At 56.1% G+C, this 18140-nt stretch overlaps 1 long non-coding RNA gene across 1 annotated transcript; it reads right to left on the bottom strand.

Annotated features, from left to right (window-relative positions):
- Positions 1 to 204: 204 nt before the first annotated feature.
- LOC106005937 lies at positions 205 to 13070 on the bottom strand. Its single transcript, XR_001179672.2, has 3 exons — positions 12142 to 13070; positions 3045 to 3268; positions 205 to 2750 (listed from the first exon to the last, which is right to left on the bottom strand). It is a non-coding gene; the product is annotated as an uncharacterized LOC106005937 (long non-coding RNA).
- Positions 13071 to 18140: the final 5070 nt, after the last annotated feature.

Raw genomic sequence — 18140 nt, 5'->3', positions numbered from 1 at the left:
GACACTGACCCCGTCAGCAAGTGCGGCGTGGCCGCGGACGGTGAGGCCCAGATTCTCCTTCGGAGCCAGCCACGCCTCCAGCATGACAGTCGCTCGTGTCCCCTGAGGAAATGCCATCTCCTAATAAGTAGAAATCTCTTTCCCGTGGAGGCACTGCAGGTCCGAACTTGTTAACGAGGTCCGGGTCCCGTTTCAGTTCCCGGGTCAGCGCTGGGGCGGAAAAGATGTCCCGAGGCCAAGGAGTGCGGCCAAGAGCGCGGCGAGCCCAGCAGGGACTTCTGTGTATGCGCGCGCGGGCGCGTGCGCGTGCGCGCGTGTGTGTGTGCCCGCACCGACACGTTAGTGCTTTTTTGATAAGGATCAAAAACACGCTTGAAAAAGTCATGAAACCACATGGTGTATTGCGAAGTGCGAGACAGCACTCCAGGTTATAATCCGTTCCCTTCCCTCCTCTGTCTTTTTGTCACGCGGGCTTTGTCATTTGTTCTTTTTTGGCTGACAGATTCTTACGAGTGGGGCCCCGGGGGCCTGGGGGGAAGCCCATCTGATTTCCCCAGTTTGGAACGTTAGTTAATTCCGCTTTCTGTGCTCAGTTTCCTCATTTAAAAATGGAGCCCGTGCAGGGCTCACCGGCGTCATGAGGATGAAGGCGAAGCCGCTCCTCGGGGATCCCGTGCAGTGCCCGCCCCGCAGGTGTCTTGTCTGCTCCCTGCCCTGGCCTTGAGGTTAGGGCGAGCACGACACAGCAGGCTGAAGTGACGCCTCGGTGTTTTCCCACGTGTGTGCTGAATGTGTGCAGCATTGCTGGGCAATGAGACATCTTGGCATAGTTTTTAGATAAATTGATATTTACCCCCTCAGGCACCAAAGGATCCCCTGCTCCAGTGCCCTCAGACAAAACAAAATAAACGAAATCCAAACTCACCTCTGATGAAAATGACTCTAACCCGGGACCTCTCAGCCACGACTGGACTGGGAATGGTTTGCTTACAGCTGGTGTTTCGGCCTGGCAAAGGGTTCAGGCCAGGAGAGGATGCGGGGTGGTGGGGGGGGGTGGGGGGCGCGTCCTATTTCCCTCCTCCCTGGACCAGACACGTCCACCGGCCTAAAGCGGATGAGGCTCCTGGCGGGTGAAGACTCCGCTCTATCACTGGCGGGGCTCAGCGTTGGTGTTAGACCCACCTTGGCAGTCATTTAGAAACTTCTGTGAGTCCCCATGTCTGTCTGCGAAGGGTTTAACTGGAAGAGCCCCACAGAGCTGCTGGAGGGGCTAGGGGAGACGGGCGTCGGAGAGCAGTGGGAACAGGGATGGGCCTCCCTGCCCTCCTTTTATCCGTATCCTAACCGGCTGTCTGATACCTGCCAGCGCTGTAATGAGCCCCCCATCGGGGGAAGCATTCAAGCACAGAGGTGGGCACGGGCATAAAGAAGAGTGCTGCCCTGAGGACTTCGAGGTCCTGTCCTTCTAGAGACTCTCTCACATTGTCAGACGCCGCTGAGCCGAGCCCCCTTGGTGGCTGAGCCCAGGTATGCACAGAGCTCCAGCCTTCTCCAGCGCCGCCTTCATGCATGTCCACGGGGACCGTCCACGCGGGCCCGAGGCCGTAGCCTGAAACTCTGTCCTGCCCATTCTACGCTAGAGTCCCTTCAAAATGGTGCTCGCTACTACCCAGAAGTTAGCAAGTTCATTTTACAATATTTTGCTGTATTTGGGTCACTTTAAAACTTGCCAGCCTTGCTTGAAAAGCTCTTAATCCCAGAGCGCCCGCTCTCCCATCTGTGGCACAGCTCCCTGGAGGAGAGGCTCTCAGCCTTGGCCCTCTCCACAGGACACCCCCTCGGATCCCAAGTTTGAAACTTTTTTTGCTACCAGATGATAACAGCTTCCTCGTTCCTTATCCATGACTCGAACCGTGGCAGCCAATCAGACCATGAGATAATCAGCACGCCTGGTTCCCAAAGCAGTGAAACTTGACCTTCCTGTCACTCTGATTTTGACGCGTGTGCGATTTCTATTAGGTTTTGTGAAATTATGAAAATAGCTCCCGGGTCACCAGCGTGACGTGCTCAGAATGATGGAGAGGCAGCCCACCGCCTGCCTGGGCTTCCTGCCGGGCTTTTGGGAGGCCCTGGGGACGCAGGCTGCGGATGCGAATGCCCAGCTCATGTGGGGGGCTTCTTGGTCCTGGGGCGAGGAGGGGGGGCTGTGTGCAGCCTCCAGCATTTACGGAACAAGGACACGAGAGAGATCCTAGACCCACAGAAAGACAGGGAGGACAGCATGGCTGGGGACCGTTGGGTGTGAAGTCACTGGGGATGGAGTTTCAATGGGGCCTTGATACAGGAGGAGGAGCTCAAGCGAGGAAAGGCGTTTCCGACAGAGGGAACGGCATGTGCGAAGGCTGGGAAGACCGGCAGGGCGTGGAGAGCTGGGAGCCAGGGAGAGAGGGACAGGTGGGTGGGAGTTGGATTATACACGCCCTGGCGACTCATGCTCACAGGTCCAGGGGTCTCCGGCAGAGTCTTCGGTGAAGGCTGTCGGCTCCGAACCTGCCGTCCCCAGCAGGCGTGGCTCCAAGCACCGCTGTGGCGGTGTCCGTCCTCATTACAGAAACTCCGGCTCCTCCGAGCGTTTTGTTTTTGAAGCGCTGACTCTCTGAGTTGCGTAATTAGAAAGTCCCTTTTGGCTCTGTCTCCATCTCAGGGGAAAGATCCCCTTCTTGACCTTGGTGGGAGCTCGGTTCTTGCAGCTGTAAATAATGGGGTTTCCTGGGCTCAGGAAGCCGGGATTTGCCGGAGGAACACATGGGGAAAAGGAGGATGTGGGTCCTCCCGTGGAAAGGGCCCGGGTGTGTTTTCTGGGATGGAGGTTTGTGTGCAAGCGTGCACCTGGAGTTAGCATGTGGGGGCAGTGGCGCAGGACGTGGGGTGGGCAGACAGAGGGGTGAGCGGAGATGCGGGAGCCCTGGGCCTCGGGGGGCCCTGCAGAGCTGCCCTCGTCCTCGGAGGCTGGGGCTAGGGTCAGAGATTGCCCAGGTCCTCACCTGAGCGTGGGCGCCACGCCTTGTGCCATGCTGGCCGGCAAGCTGCGCGGCTCTTCGCTTTGGGACGCGGCGGCCAGCTGTGGTCAGATGCCGCAAAGGCGGAGAGGGCGTCCTTGGTCAGGGCAAGGGCACAGGCCACAGGCCCCTTCCGAAGACAGCTGCCGTGTGGGATGGGCTCAAGGCTTGCTAGTGAGGTGCAGCGTTCCAGACTTTCCTGGCTGACCCTAGAAACGGCAAGGGCAGTACACTTAGAAGCGGGTCACATTTAGTACATCTGGGAAATAGCTCAGGCTTTTTTTTAATATTAAAAAAATTGTCTTTGCCGGGGATGGGGGTGCCTGGGTGGCTCAGTCATTGAGCGTCTGCCTTTAGCTCAGGTCATGATCCCAGGGTCCTGGGATCGAATCCTGCCTCAGGCTCTCTGCTCAGCAGGGAGCCTGCTTCTCCCTCTCCCACTCCCCCTGCTTGTGTTCCCTCTCTCGCTGTCTCTCTCTCTCTCTCTCTCTCTGTCAAATAAATAAATAAAAATCTTTAAAAAAAATAGTAAATTTAATGCAGTGAGTTTCAGGTGTCCGACGTCGTGACTCAACACTCCTGTCCAACACCTGGTTCTCAGCACGACAAGCACACCCCTTCGTCCCCATCCCTGGTCCCCCCACCCCCCATCTCCCCTCTGGTGACCAGCAGCCTGTTCTCTAGGTCTGCTTCTTGGTTTGTGTATGTGTGTGTCTCTCTTTCTCTTTTGCTCATTTGTTTATTTTCTTAAATTCCATGTAAATGAAGTCATGGTATTTGTCTTTCTCTGACTTACACCACTTGCATTATATGCTCTAGTTCCTGGTGTTGCAAATGGCAAGATACTGTTCTTTTTGACGGCTGAGTAGTGTTCCTCTGTATCCACACACCCATCGTCTTTATCTGGCCATCAGTCTGAGGGACACTTGGGCCGCTTCCGTGTCTTAGCTGTCCCTGATAATGCTGCTGGAAACACTGGGGCGCACGCATCCGAATCAGGATTTTTGTGTCCTTTAGGTGAATACGTCGTGGTACCCTTGCTGGGGCAGAGGGGGCTCTAGTTTTAACTTTGGGAGGAGCCCCACACTGTATTCCAGAGTGGTGCACTATTTTGCATTCCCACCAACATGTAAGAGGGCTCCCCTTTCTCCGCATCCTTGCCAGCATCTGTCGTTCCCAGAGTTAATTTTACCCATTCTGACTGACGTAGGAGGTACCTCATCGTGGTTTTGATTTGTGTTTCACCGATGCCGAACGATGTGGAGCATCTTTTCATGCGTCTGTTGGAGAAGTGTCTGTTCATGTCTTCTGGCCATTTTCTAACTGGATTACTGGCTTGTTAGGTGTTGAGTTTTGTAAGTTCCTTAGAGATCTTGGATACTAGCCTGTCATCTGGTAGGTCACTGGCAAGTATCTCTCCCATTCTGTAAGCTGCCTTATGCTTCCACTGACTGCTTCCTCCACTGCGCAGACACTCTTTATTCTGATGTCCCAACAGTTCATGTTGGCTTCTGTTTCCTCGCCTCCAGAAACACATCCAGGAAACCTTGCTACAGCCAATGTCGGAGAAATTACCGCCTGTGCTCTCCCCTAGGATTTTTATGGTTTCGGGTCTCGTATTTAGGTCTTTTATCTGTTTTGGATTTGGTTTTGCGTACGGTGTAAGAAAATGGTCCAGGCTCCTTCCTCCTCGAGTGGCTGCTCACTTTCCCCAAAACTGTCTGTTGAAGAGACTGTCTTTTCCCCACTGCGTGTCTTGCGGATTCATTTCTGAGTTTTCTCTTCTGTCCCATTGATCTTTGCGTGCCTTTTTGTGCCAGTACCAGACGGTATTGATCACCGCAGCTCGGTGACAGAGCCTGAAGTCCAGAGTGGTGATGCCTCCAGTTCTTCTCTCCCAAGTTGGAGTTGCCCCTCGCATACTTGCTGGCTGAAAGCCGCAAGATGTGTAGCCAGTCCCTTACCGGAGGCCTGTGGCAGAGAGGACCATCCCCACCAGCCATTTGGTCCCACGTGCTTCCCGACCCGCAGCTGCAAAGCGGGTCCTCAGTCACCAGGGATGACTGGTTCTGGCCAGTGGCAAGGGAGCACACGGAGTGACACCGCAGCCAGGGGCGGGCAGCAGGAGGCCCTGGGGTACTTCTCATGCTGGTCTCTCAGCTGCTTGGAAGCCTTGCAGCTGCGAGGCGGTGGTGTTGCCGAGAACGTGGGTTCCCGCATGAGCACCGGGCGCCCAGCCCCCCTGACCGACCCTCACTGGACGTGATCGTGATCAAGAAAGAAGCCGATGCTGTGTTGCGCCGGGGACGCTGGGGATTAATTTGTTCCTAAAGCATGATCTGGCCCATCTAGACTAACAGAGAAATTGATGCCAGAAGGGGCTGTTGGTATCAGAACATCCTGGAACACGCAGCATTGGCTCAGCAGTCAGCGGACGAGGAGCTACACCGGCGCTGGAGACGTGGGACCTGTGATCTGCGGGCGCAGATGTCTGGTAAAACCCGCAGGAACTTGGCCAACTTGAGGAACCTGCGTCTTTCGAGAAAGAGGTTGTGGCGTAGCACAAAGCACGTACGCTGGGACTGGCCCCCCTGGCAAAGTACGATACAGAAGAGACAAGCTCAGGAAATGAGAGGGAGTCAGTGCAGCACTGACGAGCTGGACGCCGCTCGCCGCAGCAGCGCGAAGAGCAAAGCTGGAGGAGCTCGGAGAGACAGAGATCCGGGAAGCCCTCGTAAACTGATTTTGGCTAATTATATTTTCTCGAGGCCAAGTGCAGATGAGTGGTGCGCTACTCCGTAAATCCTTTCGGTCGGGTGGAGTGACTCATGGCAGAGATTAATGGCGAGACCCTCCCAAAGAAGCCCAACAAGTTCCAGAAAGAGAAGACGACGACGGAACAGAGAAATGTGTCCTCGGGAGCACCGTGTCTTCAAATGCAGGCGGGCATGTTTATTGGCTCACGAGGCTGACAGCAATCAGATAGATGAGAAGCCTCTTGGCTTTCTCATGAGGGTTTTCCTGCCAGCAAAAGGCTGGGTCCCCAACCTTCTATAGGCAGAAGGTGGCCTAGAATGTGGCACAGCCCTGAAGAGGGGACGTCCCTCTTGGGGGGATCCCTTTGGGGGGCCCAGATGATGAGAGGCAGGGAAGAGCTTTCCAGGGGCCGTGGAGAAGCAAGGGCAGGGAGCCCTGGTCAGGACATGTTGCCCACCCCAGCTCAGCATCCTCCGGGGCCACCCCACCGGGTTTGAGCACCTCCTGAGACGGCCCCTTCTTTCCGAACGGCAAGGGTGTGGAGATGGAAAGGTTTGTGGCAATGACTGCGAGGGCAGAGGGTTTTCTCTGAGCCGATGACATGCTCTCAGGCTGACCGTGTGAATGGCTCCTTAGCCTCTCGGAGCCCCAGCCGCTGCCTCCGGGTCACATGGGCCGGAAGCCGCGCCCTGCCCACCGCTGCCGCCGGTGAAGATGGACGGCAGGAATCCGCTCGGCACCCTGCGCAGGTCTGGTGGACAAGGAGCTTGGCGCTTGTCTTGCTGCTGTTGCTTGTACCTTCTGTGGAGGAGAGAAGCGAGTCCAGAGAAGCGAGATGATTGTCACAGGGGCTCCAAGGCCGGCCCTTCCCGGCCCTCGCTGCCAGATTCCGGCCACCAGCCGGGCTGGCAAGGTGGGCCTGGCTCGCTGGGTCAGCGGCACCTTCCCTGGGATCCAAGTCAGGCTTGGCCGTGGGGCTGCTGCAGTCCCCGTGCCGAGGCGGCCCTTCAGCAGGCCTGCCCTGTGGTTTGGAGAAACACATGGCACACTGAGTACTTAATCCTAAAACAACGAGAATTTTCTCTGTTTTAAGGGGCAATGACAGGAAGCTGGCAACGTGGCAGAACTCGCCACACACATCCTGGGCTCGTTCTGGGGGTGGAGGGAGATGTGGCCTGTGAGGCAGGGCTGGGTGGGGGTCTGGGGTTGGCCTCCTCCCTCTGGGCTCAAGCTGGGCTCAAGCTGGGCTCAGGCTGGGCTCGTGCTGGGCTCATGCTGGGTACAGGGCCCACCCAAGCCCAGCCCTGTGCCAAGAACTCCCCTCCAGGTCCCATCTCACTAAGCTCACCGACATGGGACAAGCTGGACCCACCTAGTGTTTGAGCCCCATCCCCTCAAAGGGGGGCACATGACAAGAGATGGTAGCAGTGACCCCGGGCCGTGGCGGGGGCTTTTAGCTCTGCCTGTCTGAGTCTCAGAGCTGCACAACAACAGCGTGGGGAGCCGGACCCGCGTGGTTTCATGGGGTCTCTCCTGCTCTGCCTGGAGCCGCCACCCAGTCCTCTCCCTGCCCCGCCGGCCGTTCCCCACCCCACCTGGCTGGAGCATGCCCTGTGTCCAGCGTGCCCCTTCTCCCCTTGAAATGTCCCACCTCTGCCACCCTGCTGGCTAGCATGGGCCGGCCTGAGCGCAGGTGTCTGGTCGGTGAAGTCATGGCTAACGAGAAGAAACAGTCGTGTCTGAGCATCTGTTGCGAGGACAAGGCTGCGTCTGCTGCGGCACCGCCTAACAGCCAGCCCCGGGAACATTTACCAGGGAAAGGACAGTCCTGGAACATGCGGGGTGTGGGCAGCTCTCCAGCACGGCCCCGGGAGGGACTGCGGCGCCATGACTGGTTCCCGCGCACAGAGGACCGGCACGCAGCTTCTCAGGCGGTCCTCACTCTTCCGCTCCCCGTCACATTCCATTCTAGCCAATGCCCTGTTACTTGTGTCGCAAAATGCTGGATTCTGCCGGCAGCACCGATGTCGCAGCCTGCTGCAGGGTGTAGGCCTGTGGTGCAGGGGACACAGTGTCACAGGGCGAGCGGCTGACCCCCCACCCGATTCTAATTCCATCGAGAGAACTGCACGCGGGCGCACGAGGTAGCCTCCCGAGAGCTCGCAGCCGGAGCTGCGGCTGGGCCCCCGCTTCTGCCCCTCCTGAGCGCCCTGCTGCCACGCCTCCCAGGGCGGCCCCTGTGCCCCAGGAGCTGCTTGTACAGTCCAAGCCTGGAAAGACTTAGCACTGGTTGGTCCAAATTTCATTTTCTCAGATCAGGACATTGTAGCTCAGAGAGAGGAGGAACTTGCCCAGAGTCACTCAGCTACTTGGGGGTCGGAGGATCCCTTGCACATCGAGGCCGTGGCCCCAGTTCCTGAGGCCTCAGCCCTAGTCTGCCTCCGTGAGCCTCTTCGTGGTGAACCTCGAGCCTTGGTCCTTGGCCCCGATGTCAGCCCTGTCCCGGGGCCGGCTCCTGCGTCTGCTGGCTCCCTGCAGAGCAGCTGGGGGCCTTCTCAGCTGCGAGGGCGGCTGTGCCTGCACAAAGATCTCGCGTCTTTGATGACCACAGTGCTCGGTGCTGATTGACAAACGAGCTGGTACCTGAGCCGCTCAAGCAGAATAATGACACCGAGTGTCAGCCCGAGGGCCGGCGGGGCAGCCCAGATAAACACAGAAGGCCCGGATGGTCTGGGGGCAGCCTGTGGGCCTCTGGGGCTCGGGGTCTTCATGCAGGACGAGAATCAGTCACTCCTGAGCGCTGTGTCCGGGCCTGCACCAGCATGCTGGGTGGTCCCGGGCTGGCCGCTTGTCAGCTCCTGCTTCTCCCACATCTCCGTCCGCCGCGGCCACAGTTCCCGCCTGTCAATCACTCAGCAGCTCAAGTAGTTACCAAGCCAGACACTGCCCCAGGCTAACAATAATAACCGCGGCAGCCAGGACAACAGTAATAGTAAGATCCTGAAAGCACCAGAGTTCCTATTTAATTTAATCCTCAGAGCCACTTTGTGAAACAGATACTATTTTATCACAAATAGATCAGAAGATCAGAAGTTATTGATCAGAAGCCTGGGTTACAGAGAGATGAAGCAGTTTACTCACTGCCACACGGTAAGTGTTGGCGGCAGGATTCATGAACTCGGGAGCACATCTGTCTGGCTCTAGACCAGTGACGGACACGGGGTAGAAAGTACAGGTCTTGCCCTCCAGGCTTGCTTGCTCTTAGAAGGGGACACAAGAAGAAACTGTTTGTTTTCCTCCACTGGACACTGTGACAGCTGCAAGAGATAGCTGGAACAATGGCAACCATTTTGTGATACTGAGGAAAAGGCTGACATGTGAAGGACGGAAGAGCAGCAAGAGGGAAGAACATGTGTTTTGGATGATGACACCCAGTTAACCATCTCCAGCCTCCCGATTTCGTTTCCTACAGGAAAAAAATATATATTTTTTCCTTATTGTATAAACTGCCTTGACTGGGTTTCAGCTTCTTGGAGCCAGGCACCTCCTATCTGGTTGATAGTCTAAGGAGGGTCCCTCCCACAGGGAAACTTCCCCGACCAGTGTCAGTGCTCAGAGAGTGGGGGTGATTATGATGCAGATGATGGTGGTGGCGAGAGCAAGAGCGTAGTTCTGCTCTCCCTACCAGTGTGGAAGCCCTGGCTTCTAGAGAACACAGGCTCAGCATTTCCAGCCCATTTCCTTTCAGGCTTGAAGAAGATGATCTCAGGAAAGGTGAGGCATGACAAGGAGCGCTGCTTTGAGTCACCTCGGAACGCTAATTTCTGCTCTTTTCCTCATCCAAGTAGCAGCCACATCCTGAATCTTGGCACACGTTGGGCCAGGTTGGGCTTCTATCTGTGTTGGCACATCCGACCCTCAAGGCCATCCTGTGACATAGGCACCATCCTTATTCTCTTTTTGCAGATGGGGAGGTCCAGAGATGCTGAGCAGTTTATCCCCCCAAATGCAGGAGGAACTGTTGAAGCCAGTATTTAAATTCCGGTATGGCAAATTTAATCTGGAGAGTGGGGGGAAACGGGAGTGTTCATCAGAGCCCAGGGGGTGCACATCCCTGTGGTCTTGGAGATAGCCACATGTGCACAGATGTGGCCCAGAAATCTTTCCTCAGAAAATCCTTCCTGTAGCAGGAAAAGTGCCAGTCTGTAAGGATACGTTTATAAGGATATCTGTTACGGCACCGTAGGGTGTGGAAGCCAAAAACCAGACGAACAGACCAAGCAACCTGGACACAAACAGAATATCCCTCCGTAGGGAGGGGTGAACCGCGGCCCACCCGAGCTATGGGGCGTCAGCAGCTGATGAAGGAGGCGGGAGTGGGGGAACTTTAGGGGGGCCACTCTGTGAGGAGAAAAATAAACTGATATGAGCAGTGATGGTTTTGGTTTCATCTCACTTGGGTAAAAGACAGGGATGGAATCTCCATTTGGGCATACATGGTTGTATTTGATTGTGTCAGCATAGGACAGGCATGGCAGCCAGTGTGCCACACTGCTCACACACGGGGAGCAGAAGCGAAGCAGGCGGAGTGCGGAAAGCATTACCAAACAGTCCTTTAACGAAATGCATCACCAGGCCTTAGACATATGGAGAAACCAAACAGTGAACCATGCGCCCTTTCTTTGGATGACTCCTACTAATGCTCCCTAAGTAAATGTGGTGTATGTGGGTGGTGGGCAGAATGCATGTGGCTCCCTGACCTCTCCCCACAGCCACACCTCTGGGCTCCCCTCCTCTTGATTGTGCACACAACCTGTGTCCTGCTTCTGACCTATAGTATATGGCAAGGGTGAGACCTGCTTGTGATCCACAGCATATGGCAAAGGTGAGAGATTTTGCAGATGTAATTAAACTTGACACTGAGCTGATTCTGACTTGATCAAAAGGACGATTCTCTTGGGTGGGCCTAGATTAATCAGGTGAGAGCTTATAAAAGACTGAGACACTCTTTGATGTCAAAGACTCTCCTACTGGCCTTGAAGTTGCAAGCCGTCATGGGCTCCACAACTGAGAAAAAAAAAAAAAAATTCTACCAAAAACCTGAGGGAGCTCAGAAGGAAATCCTTCTTAGTTGAGGCTCTGATGAGACCACCACCCTGAGGGCACCCTGATTCAGCCTTGCGACACCTCGAGCAGAGGACCCAGTGAAGCTGTGCCCAGATTCCCGACCCTCAGAAACTGCGTACGTGTGTGTTGTTTTAAACCACTAAGTTTGTAGTAAATTGTTACACAGTAACAGAAGTTTAAATTGTTACACAGTAACAGAAATATAATGCAAAGCCCACAGCTAGAAAATTGGAAGAGTGCAGAAGAGAATCACATGCAAAATTGAGGTCCAGCCCCTCTTCATGCCCAGTCTCGCTGTGGTGTCTGATGCTCCTTGAAGAACATCTTTCATGTGCAAGGGGGCCTCAGTGCTGGGAAGAGGGGTTAGTGTTGTTTTCAAGTACATATAAACGCCCCCCGCCCCGCAGCCCCTCTCCCGTCTCTTAAATCTTGCTTGTTCTCATTTAACCCTTTTTTAATCAGCCCCTCTCCAACCCCCGCCCCCACGCTGCCAGTACCTCCTGAATTCTCTTTCTCTGATAAAAACGGATCTGAGCACATCTTTTCTTCCACTCTTTCTGGACATGTGGACCAACCGTCCCTGTTCCGATTTCTGACGGGTGAAGGTTTGGCAGAACCACAGATACCTCGGGTCTCTGAAAATGATTAGGTCAGCTAATGGATGCTGAGAGCCTGTAAAATTCACAAGGCTGTCAAATCATTTCCAGACACAGGAGGGACGAGCAGCAGAAGGGCTGGGAGCCTTGGCGGGGGTGGGGGGAGGAAGATGCTTTACGGAGGCTGGGGACAGAGGGATGAGTGGCCCCTCTCTGCCTTTGGGGCATTTTGGCAATTTGAATGTATTTTATTGGATTTTGTCATTATAAAAGGACTATATGATTCTTTAACAAGGCCAGTGATTCAGAGGAAGATACATGAAAAGATGAGCTAGGAATGTGCCCACGGATGCCCTGGGGAAAGGTGGTGCCCCAAGGTGTGAGTTCAGGAGCGTCAGTGCAGCCTTGTTTTGTGACCACCCCAAACAGCCCCCCCAATGAGAACTGAAAGAGCATGAGTTTGATAAAGCGCAGCGTGTGCATGTGCTGAGAGTGCCAGGCGGCTGTTAGAAACAAAAACTTGGTGGAGTGTTGATGTGTCAGAATGACACAGAACGAACAGTCCCTAACCACGGGCAATGACACAGATGAATCCCACCTACCTGGCATTGAGCAAACCCGGCCACACGCTATATGATTTCATTTGCACGAAAGCATAAACACGGGCCGAGCAAACTGTGCCATTGAAGTCAGGGGAGATTACCGCTGCTGGAAGGGGGGGTTTGCGGAGTGGGGGAGTTCTGGGGACCAGGAACGTTTCTCGGTGTGGTCGAGTTCCCCGGGTGTGTTCAGCTGGTAAAAATCCGTCCTGCTCCACATCTGTGACTCCTGCACGTCTGGGTAGGTGTGCTAGACCTCGCTTAGAAGTGTGAAACTCAGTTCCTCCTGTCATTGACAAAATGTGACCACGTTTGTGTTTCAAACGTAGCCCGTCGTCACAAGAGGATACGTTTAGAAATCCAGCAAAATATGGTTTATGAATGATTTGAAGTCAAAAATGAAATGCAGGCGACCTTTGCACAACAAAAGCTTGAACTGCATGGGTGTGGGTCTATGTGGATTTTTTCCCATAAATACAATCCGGTACCGAAAATGTGTTTTCTCTTCCTTGTAATTTTCTTAATAATGTTTTCTTCTCTGTAGCTTACTTTGTTGCAAGAATACAGTATACAGCGCATACAACACACAAAACATGTGTGAGTCGCCTGTTTACGTTATGGGTAAGGCTTCCAGGCAGCAGCAGGCTGTTGGCCAAGTTTTAGGGGGAGCCAAAAGTTACACACGCGTTTTCGGCTGTTTGGGGGTGGTCGGCATCCCTAACCCCTCGTTGTTCAAGGGTCAACTCTAGCTTTGTTGTAAGTCAGTGAAACCGATTCAGGAGGCCAGAGGCAACGAATGAAGGAGAGCTGTGGGGTGCAGTGCTGCGTGGAGAGCTGTGGGGTGCCGTGCTGCGTGGAGAGCTGTGGGGTGCCGTGCTGCGTGGTACCAGAGCCACAGCCCTCTGCGCTGCAGCGGATGGGGAGGAGGCAGGATGCAGGCAGCGCCGGTCTCCTAGCAACGACCTCCGGCTCACACCTCATTGGCCAGAGTGCGGTCACATGACCATCTCTAGCTGCAAGGGAGCCTGGGAATGCTGGTCTTTTGCTGAGTCCTACGGTGCGGGGAGAAGGACAGGACGGATCTTGAGAGCGGGGGCTCCGTACCCATAAGGGGCAAGACTCACCCAACCAGCCCACTTTTAGAGAGTCAAGGCTTCAAGGAAGGAGGACGCCTCCTGCTTTGAAGACCGGGATACCCAGGGCCTGTGCCCGCCTTGGCTGGCCGCCTGGTGTTTATGGCCGCACGACGCAGGGTCACTGGGAATTAAGGCAATTACGGGCAATTACGGGCAATTAAGGCGAGGAGGAAGAGGAAACTGCCATTTCTCAAGTACTTCCCGTATGTGGGGCAGAGTGCCTCCGACGGGCCGCACGCCACCCCGCGAGTGGGGACTTGGGGCCCCTCTTGCAGACGAGGTGAGCGTGGCCCGGGGCTCCTTCCCCCCGTGGGGTGCACGTGTGCCGTGTGCCTGGCCTCTGTCCCCCTCGGGCACTTCGGGAAGCACTGCTGTTTGGCACAGATGAGGAAGGAAGGCCAGAGAGCTTCGCCAGGCGCCCGCGGCGGACGGGACCGTCCTGACTGCGCGGCTGCCCGGCTCTTGCAGCCCCCCAGCGCCTCCTGACCACGGCCCCCTGGCAGGTCCAGACTGCAGCAGGTATTTGGCACGCTGGAATATTCCGGAAGGAAGCTTTCCCTGTCCATCCATTCATCCCGGCTCCACGGGGCCACGCCTCGGCCCCTTGAACCATGGGAGCCCACGTTCTGCGCTGACGAGGAACTCCAAATTCCCTAACGCAGCCGGTCCTCGCGAGATATCCGGGGCAGCCCCAAAGGGGACCTGGGACGCTTGGTTCATGGCAGGGATGCCGTGCGCCCCGTGGGGCTGCCTGAGGTCCCGGTTGTCATGGCGGCACGGTTGGTGCTGCCCGCACAGCCCTCCCTGCCGAAGGGAGCGGCTCCCGCAGCCCGGCCCACAGTGTCCGCAGGCTGGCCGTGTTCTGGGTGCTCCTCACTGAGGAGAGAGTTCAGGAAAGCCAACCGTCTGGCTCCGTTACCTTCGCTGCTTTTCCAAAGGGCCCTGTTTTCCACCGGCATCCTGCCCCAGACCCCCGTGGGTTGATACAGATTACACAAAGGAGGCAGCTCTTTCTGACATGATGTATGGGCCCCCCGCGAGGGGTCCATACATCTATCTCCGCAAGACCCTGTCCTTGGGCCAGGTATCGCTGGGGTCATGGCCTCGGGAAGGTCCCCAGAGGTCAGATAAGGATGATGTTGAGTCTGTCAGGGATTCCTCGGCTGCACAGGCCCCGCATGCTGGGGCTCTGCTCGAGGAATTAGTGCGACTTGTCATGGGGTCAGTGAGGGTGGGGAGGGGGCATGCCCGCTGAGGTCACAGGGTCACTGCCTCAGTGACAGAGTGCCTTAAGGCTAATGGGGATGTCCCGTAGCTCCCGGGGTCCGGCACCCCTCGAGAACCCAAACCCGTAGTAGCACAGAGACATTATGGAGGGGGAGACGTGCCAGGCCCCCGCAGGGGTGCTCAGCAAATGGTCGTTGAACAGACATACGCACAAGCGCATGAACGGGCTGTGTGGCCTGGAGGTGGGGCCCGTGATTTGCCTCACCCCACTTCCTTTGGTCAGAGCACTCCGACTTGCCTTTGGGAGGAATGTTCTGTACAATCATGGAGTCCTGCCCTCCCCAAGCCGTGGGGCAGCCCCATGACTCATGCTGAGTGGCTGATCCTCTCCCCGCCTCGAAGCTGGACAGGGCACAGAGGGAAGAAAGCCCCAGCCATGACCAGAGAGGTTCATCCTCTGGAACAGCAGAAACACCAGGGAGGAGCCTCTTGGCCAAAGAATGAAAGAAAGAAGCCCCCAGCCTGTCTGGGGCCGGGAGGGGGCACAGGCAGCACGGCCCCCCCTTGCTTGTCCTCCTCTTCGCTCTGCCCCTCTGCGCGTCACACTCCACTAGCGCTGGCAGAAACATAGCCGCACGGTGACAGACGGGCCACACACAGAAAAATGGCAGTGGATCCAGCTGGAAAGGGACAGCTGCCAGACTCAGGGAGCTAGGGTGAGGGCTGGGTCCAGGGAGGGCCGTGCTGGTGGTGGAGCCCCATCCTGAGGACCTCTGGCCACGGGGGAGGCTCGGCTGCCCAGTGGGCAGCATTGGATGAGGAGACGGGACGGCGGCTGGTGAACCTGGTGTCGGGTCCTCTCAGCGGCAGCTGCCTCGGCGTGGAAAAAGCTTGAGGAGGCCCGTGCATGCTGGACCTAAATTGCCCCCCACGGCCACCCCCAGTTCTGAAGCCAGCAGCTCAGGAAGTGCACATGTTGCCCGTCCAGTCCTCCGTGAGCCCTGCGAGTGCCCATGGGAAAGCGTGCTCTTGAACTTTGTGATTTCTCCTGGCAGAAGCAACTCTTCCAAAGGGGCTTTTCTTAGCCAGTTTTGTTCTGTGCTGTTTTGTTTTCCTGGGGGGTGCGGGGAGGGCTAGGTGCTGAGTAATGGGGTCTTTGAATGCCCCTCCGTGGTGATTACCAGCGGGCGCTGCGTCCCCGAGGCCACGGCACGCAGTTCTTGGAATTGTCCCCTCGCTCCATTATGTTTCAGAAAGTGCAGCGCCAGAGGCGTTTTCTCAAGAATCAAGATCTGAAACCAACATTATCTTACTCTCTTATTGTTGGCACGGGAAGACAGCCGGGCCCGGCCAAGGGAAACATGTCAGACTTCCATCAAGTCCCCGAAGGTCGGAACCTCCAAGACTACTAAAGTTTGATTTCATCTTAGGAAAAACTCAGAATGTAATGCCAGGACATGGTGACTATTTTAAGTAACTCTGCGCATTAGGTAGAAAACAAATAATAATAATTACAATAGAGATCCGTGGTTAAAACCCCGCGCGGGGTGGAGGGACCCGGAGAGCAACGAACGAAGTACGGGAGGATCCCTCCGCATGCCCGGGGTGCTCCTTGCTCTTTCTGCTCTAAGTGGCCCCCACCCCACCTGCCCGTGTTCTGTGTAAATCCCATGACAGCCGGGTGAGACGCCGGGGCTCTGGGACACCTTCCCGGGTCCCTCCCGTCCAAACGGCGGGTTCTCTTCTCCACGGACTCACCCTTCCTTGGTAAGCAGTTTTTGTTATTATTTTGGCCTGATACTATGATTACTTATGAGCAGCCCCACCGCCCTCACGAGGCCACAGGTTCCCTGATGGCAAAAACCCACATGCAGCTCCGCTTCTTCTTCCTGGGTGCCTGGCCCACTGCCTGGTCCTTGGCAGGAGGTCAGAACCTGCCTGTTCCGTGAATTAGTGAGCTGCATTTACTACGGCCTCGTCCACGTTTGACGTGAGCCTATGGGCCCCGTGGTGCTCGTGCTACCGCGGTGAGCCCGTGTTTGCCCCCGGGTGCATGTGTGTGCCTCCGTGACTTAGTAGCCTCCGAATGTAAAAAGAGATTCGAGCTCACATACGATCCTGAGACACGTACACAGCGAGAGTGCACAGGTGAAGGCCAATCAGAAATCATGTAGAAGCAGAAGGACCGATTTCCAGGAATCTGGAATGAGTTAGGTGCTGTAATTAAACATAAAATTTTACTCTGAACTTCCTGGCAGCCGAGAGAAAATGGAAATTATTCAGGATCATCAGCGTCTTCCTGTTATTCAATTCGAGGAGAACTGTGAGGAGTAGGTCCCTATTTAAGGCTGGTGGAAAATGCTTTTGACTTCTATTTTGTTAAAATACAAAACATTAGTCACATATTCAAATCTGAGGTCATCTGAAGGTGATAGGAAGAGGATGCAGGAGCCCAGAAGCAGGGTCGGCTCCTTGTCTCCTCTGTCTCCGCAGACCGGTGGCTCTCAGCTGGGACCCTGCGACAGCTATGTGACAGCCGCCCCCTCCCCCATGCAACAGGGCAGCCAAAGTCATTTCTGGGCCTGCAGGGGGTGTGGCCGGGTCACTGTTTGCCCCTGTGAGGTCGTTCAGGGACCCAGGATCCTTCAACATGTGGCCATGCCACCCTCTTGTCTGTATGGCCCTCCTCGTCCACCCGGTGCCTGGGGAAAAAGGCACACTCGCTTCTGAGCCACTTGGACTAGGAAGTGACTTCGGTGTCACTCTGAGAACGTGTGCCAGGGCCACCTCAGATGCAGGGGCCTGAGAAAGGTAACTTCTGGCTCAGCAGCTGTCCCCAGTGACAAGTCCTCTTTACAGAAGGAAGATTGCAACTCAACATCAGACTCTCCAAGGAAGAACTTTGAAAACCCACATGCCGGGCCCACGCCCGGAGACCCCAGCTCAGGGACCTGGGTGGGCGCAGGTACAGGCATCGTCCAGGGCCCCTGCAGGGATTCTGACAGGGCCCTCAATGTAGGGGCCTTCCTCGGGCTACCCTCTTCCCCGTCGGGCTTTTCTCTGACCACGTGCAAAGGCGGGCGGTGTGCCCACAAAGTTCATGTCCCTCCCGCAACCCCACAGTGGGACGTTATTTGGCAGGAGGGTCCTTGCTGGTGTAATCAAGTTAAAATGAGGTCATCCTGGAATAGGGACGGCCCCAGGTCCGGTAGGACTGCCGCCCTGTGAGAGGTGACACAGAGGCACGCGCCCTGGGGCCAGGTGCAGCTGCAAGGGCCGCACGCCGCGGGTCGCCAGCGACGGCCCAGGGTAGGAGTCTCCCTGGAGCCTTTGGAGAAAGCAGGGCCCTGCTGACACCTTGATTTCAGAGTCTGGCCTCCAGAGCTGTGAGCCCGTATGTTTCTACGGTCTTGCGCCCCCCAGTTAGTGGTGACACAGGCAACTTGGACCCCCCCCCCCCGGCACCCTTGTGATTCTGGCTGCACCCCAGGATGGAGACTGGGGAACCCAGGAGCTCCGTAGCAGAGTAGCAGGGTCAGGGGGTGTGGAGGCGACCGCCCTGGGGCTCACAGGCTGGCAGGGGTCTGGGGGCTCTGAGGGGCCTGTGTCTGGGATTAGAAGCTGGATTTGTCCCCCGCT

This window comes from Mustela putorius, unplaced genomic scaffold (genome assembly GCF_011764305.1).
Source record: "Mustela putorius furo isolate JIRA1106 unplaced genomic scaffold, ASM1176430v1.1 tig00000174_pilon_pilon_pilon, whole genome shotgun sequence".
Classification (NCBI taxonomy): Eukaryota; Metazoa; Chordata; class Mammalia; order Carnivora; family Mustelidae; genus Mustela; species Mustela putorius.
This window is presented reverse-complemented; position numbering and strand designations above follow the sequence as displayed.